At 43.1% G+C, this 5,079-nt stretch overlaps 1 pseudogene; it reads right to left on the bottom strand.

Moving 5' to 3' along the window:
* Positions 1-1,139: 1,139 nt before the first annotated feature.
* On the bottom strand, positions 1,140-1,779 carry LOC103111732 (proteasome assembly chaperone 3-like; annotated as a pseudogene).
* Positions 1,780-5,079: the final 3,300 nt, after the last annotated feature.

Raw genomic sequence — 5,079 nt, 5'->3', positions numbered from 1 at the left:
TCCTGAGTTCAATCCCCAGCAGCACATGTACCAGAGTGATATCTGGTTCTTTCTCTCTCTCCTATCACTGCTCATAAGTAAATAAATAAATAAAATATTCAAAATAAAAATGGGGACCTTGCCTACCCAGCCAGATTATGTGAATCAACTCTGGTATTTAACAGGATGGTGGATGTCACAGTCAGAGCACACTCACACCCTCCACTTCTCTCTTTCCTTGTATAGTAGAGCTTCTCTATATCAGTTACTTGGCGGTCTTCCTTCCCTTTCTCTTAAACTGTCTCTTCTCAGAATTTCATTTTTCCTGTACTACTACAATTGCTCCTCCCATTTTCTAAGAGCTCTGGTCAATTCTCAAATAGTCTAATATCTCAGCCACAATTCAGCCAGTTGATCACATCTTAAAATATTCTCTTTATAAGCACATTCTTCTGGTTTCTCTCCAGTCTCACTGCATGACTGCATGATCTTTCTAAGCACCACAACCCCCTTTTTATTGTCTGCTTCTCTCCCTAATATCTAAGTATCAGGATATCCCAAGACTCCTACCCCATCTATTCCCATGGTGCTCAGATGCATATCTGCACCCCTGACTTCTCCCGAGTCACAAATGCCTACTCAGCATCTCCATTTGACTTCCACTGTGCCTCAAGTTAGCACTTGTATCAAATTTCCTCTCTCCTGAATATAATGCATACCTTATCACCAACCCAAGGACTCCAGCTTACAACCTGATATTCTCCCTTTCTCTCAAACATAACATCCAATTTAGCATCATATTCTCAACTTTTCTTGAAAAAGTTGTTCAGTCACTTTGTAGTCTCTTCTGTTACCACCCTAACCCACCATCATTTCTCCTGTGAGTTACCCAGAGCCCATCTGGTGTCCATGCTTCTGTTCTTGTTTCTCTTCTGTTCGCTCTCCACACTGTAATTTAATATTTCAAGTGATTTTTGCCATTTCTCTGCCTAAGAATACCACAATAACTTTCTACAGTACTAGAGAAAGATAGAAACAGGCTGGGGGTTTGGATCAACCTGCCAATGCCCATGTCCAGCAGAGAAGCAATTACAGAAGCCAGACCTTTCATCTTCTGCATCCTATAAAGAATTTTTGGTCCATAACACCAGAAGGGTAAATTTTTTTTCCCTCTGTTCATGTTTATTTCTAACAAAAGTAAAAACCCCAGACAGAAGGCACTGCCTCAGTCTCATGACCCACCTCCTGCAGCCACTGCACCTGAGAGGCCCATTTCCACCCCCACACATCCGTGGCCACCTCCCTCCATGGAGAAGAGCTGCCCCATGGGGCAGCCAGGTGTCAGCACCGTTCTTGATGTGGGGCAGAGCTTGGGGGTGACCCCTCCTGGCCCGGCAGGGGTGTCCCTCCTGGTCACCACACCTGGCAGGTCTGGATCACACCCCGCAGGGCCTTCACACACTCCATGCTCTTGTCCTTCACGGCCATGGCCAGCAGCACTGCTCTGTTCCCGGCTTCCTGAGACACGAAGGACACCAGGTTCCTGGCAAAGACGTGGATGAGAGGCTCATCCGGCCCCAGCAGCACCTTGGTGGTGATCAGGAGCCTGTTGAGGTCAGCGGCCACACTGCTGGGCTCCAGGGCCACCAGGGCCCCCATCTTCCCAAACTAGGTCACCACCACCAGGATGTGGCTGCTGAAGGCAGTGCAAACCACCTGCGTGGGGACCCCGCACACCACCTCACACCTCTGCTTGGACGGCACTGGTGGCTTGTCCTCCATAGCCGGGCTCCAAGCACCGTGTTATTATAACCAAGTTATCTGGAAATTTGATTGACTTTAAAAATCCCTCTGTTAGGATTTTCTGTATCATACAAAATCTCACCATTATTTATGTCACTTAATGTTATTTACATATAGCTGTATCTTATGTAGGATGCAACCAATTGTTTCTGTTCTCTCTGGTCTAAGATTAGAGGTGACTTAATATTTCAAAGAAAAAGTCACTATTAGAAATGTATTAACAATCTAAGCCCACAGTTGATATTCAAACAGATTACCAATTTGAAGCCTTGAACACTTAGATTAAAGGCATATATACTCAGAACTGGGGTCTATGCATCAAAAAGTTTGAGATATTCAATCTATATTTCCCCTCTCATATTGATTATATAGTGATTTATAAGACTATAGGTTAATAGGAGTGTGTATTAACACCATTCCTGCCACCAAAGGTCTGTGTCCCTACACCCATCCCCTGTAGTGAAGCTGAAAAATCTATCCTCACCCTCCTCCAGGTGAAAAAAAAGTTGAAGGTTTTTTTTAAGGTGATTTAATATTGATTTACAAAATCATAAGATAACAGGGTATAATTCTACACCTTTCCCACCACCAGGGTTCTGTGTCCCTATTCCATCCATTGTAAACTGCAGTGATTCGAAGATCACAGATAATGGGTTAACTATTATTTCTGTATCCATCTATATTCATATATATTTGCCCTTTTCCCCTCTATGGTCCTGCCTTCTCTTCCTTTCTAAGTCATACCTACTATTTCTGAGTGTCTTTCCTCCCCCCTGACCCCTCTCCAGTTCTTGATAGAACTGGAGTTCAGAGCCCTATGGTCATCTTCCCTTAACATTTACCCTTCTGGTGGTATGGACCAAAAATTATTTATAGGATGCAGAAGATGAAAGGTCTGGCTTCTGTAATTGCTTCTCTGCTGGACATGGGCATTGACAGGTTGATCCAAACCCCCAGCCTGTTTCTATCTTTCTCTAGTACTGTAGAAAGTTATTGCCGTGTTCTTAGGCAGAGAAATGGCCTTAAAAAAAAAAAGAAAAGAAACCTTCAATTACATGTTAAGATAAAACTAGAACTCCTCATATGTGTATAAAGGCTCTTCAATATCTGGCCTCTAGCTCTTGTCTAATCAACAACACCATGTCCCCACTAACTGTATACACAAGAGCCTCTTCCATTTCTCCAGTATACAGACCCAGTCTTGCTTCAAGGTCCTTACACTTCCCGCTTCTTTTCCCTTAGCGGCTGTTTTCTAACAACTCTATGCCTGACTTCTTGGTGTTCAGATCTCAAATCAAATGCCACCCTCCCTTCACCTTCAGAAAGGTTTCCCAGTCACCCCTCACTCCAAACCCTGTTCCCCACCCACCACTGTGTGACATTTGCTAGTACTCACACTGATGACTGTGCTCTGATCTATGCTTTTGTCTCTGGCACAGGAATCTCCTGTCTTCTACCACCATCCAGGAAACTGTCTTAAAAGCAGGGTGAAGCTTCAGACTCTTCTCTAATCTAGATACTCATTTGCTCAGAATCCGCTGGAAATTCTTTTCTCCCTGCTATACGTTATTCATTTTACATAACTTTAGAAGATATTTTTCTAACTGCCACACTCGGTGTGACATCTTCTCCCTTGAATCTCCACGCCTGGAATCTGACAGTTGGCCTCATGCCGCCTGGATTGATATTCACAGTCCCAGGGATTCACTGTCCTACTCTCTTCAGACAATCAGGTTTTCTTGACCTTGAAAGTCCAGTTCCCCTTTGAGCCCCTGCAAGTTCTGAGATGCCTCTTTGAGTCCCTTCAAGCCAGCTGCCTGACTTAGAGGGCCTGACCAGAGGAGAACTTCTTGCCCTGCTTTCCTCATTCTGGATCCTAGATGTGAAAGCTTCAATTTTCACATAGAAATTGAGCTGTTCATTAACCTGTTAAAGAGAGCCCAAAGGATTTCATAAATTCACATATTATTATTGTAGGTGACAAGAAAATAACACTACAAAGTTAAACCCGAAGTTTCTTGACAGCTCTTTTATGAAGTCAGAAACACTTGAATTTTTTAAGTTTTAATTTCTATGTTACTTACTGTCAGGATAGTAATTTTGTTTTCATTACCACCTAAAGAGTCCATCTCAGTCATGACATGACACTGCCCCAAGCAACATGTCTTTTCTCAAGAGACACAACTCAGAGGCCATATTGTGAAGAGTGAGGCTTTCCTCCTGGGATTGCTCAGGCTGCAAGTGGTTGCAAAGAAGTTGGAACATCTATACTATTGAGACATAAAATCTGATGAAGATGTTTTTTGAGGTTTTAGTACTTAACATATTTTTAAACAAGACACCAAGACGGTGAATGTCATGGGAAAATTAGGAGCTACGAATGAGCACAGGACCAGTAAAACAGTTCACTTGGATAGTGTGCTACTTTGTCATGTGCATGACCGAGGTTCAAGCCTGGCTCCCACCATGTTGGAGGAAGCTTTGGTGCTGTGCTCTTCTTTATTCTCTCTCGCTGCCTCTCTAGCTCTACTGGAAGAAGGTGGAGGTAAAGGTAGGAGAAGGAGGAGGAAGAGGAAGAGGAAGGAGAAGGCAAGGAAACAGCTTCATTTCTTATTTGCTGGTCTTGGCACTTAAATTCTATGTTTATGTGACTATAAAGTAAAAAAAATAATAATAAAGACAGTAGTCACAAAGAACTGTTAAGATAGTTGATCAGTGAGATAGCTCCTCAACACAAGTGGGCATGTTGAATTTGAATAAACAGATGCTTACAGTCAACAGATGTGTATCAAGTAAGCTGAGTGCCAGATAAATGACCAACAACTATTCAACAGCCACTATGGGTTAGCAAAATAGTTCACTTAGCTAGCGTGGTGCCTTGTTGGATATATGGCGCAGGTTCTAGCTTGCGCCCCACTTCATTGAAGGAAGTTTTGGCCTCTCTTTCTCTCTCCCTCTCTGCCTATATCTATTTGAAAAATTCAGTCTCAAATAGTGAAGCCCCAAAGATGATATATATAAGCAGTCAACACAATACTGGCTTTCATAGGCTTTGCACAGAGATAAATACTAAACAAACATATAACTACAGCTATGAGAATGAATTCTGGTGTTATGAGGAGAAAGCATAGGCCCTATAAGTGATACGGGTAGTGGATTGCAGGAGATCATATGCTTCAAACTGGGCAAAGAGAAGAGAAGAGCAATCACTTAAAAGGAAAAGGTGGGGTCATGCTGTGGCTCACCTGGTAGAGCGCACATGTTACCATCCACAAGCTGCAGGGGGGCAAGCTTCAC

This window comes from Erinaceus europaeus, chromosome 9, assembly GCF_950295315.1.
Source record: "Erinaceus europaeus chromosome 9, mEriEur2.1, whole genome shotgun sequence".
In the NCBI taxonomy this organism is placed as follows: domain Eukaryota; kingdom Metazoa; phylum Chordata; class Mammalia; order Eulipotyphla; family Erinaceidae; genus Erinaceus; species Erinaceus europaeus.
Note: the sequence above shows the minus strand (reverse complement) of the source record. Positions and strands in the feature narration are given on the sequence as shown.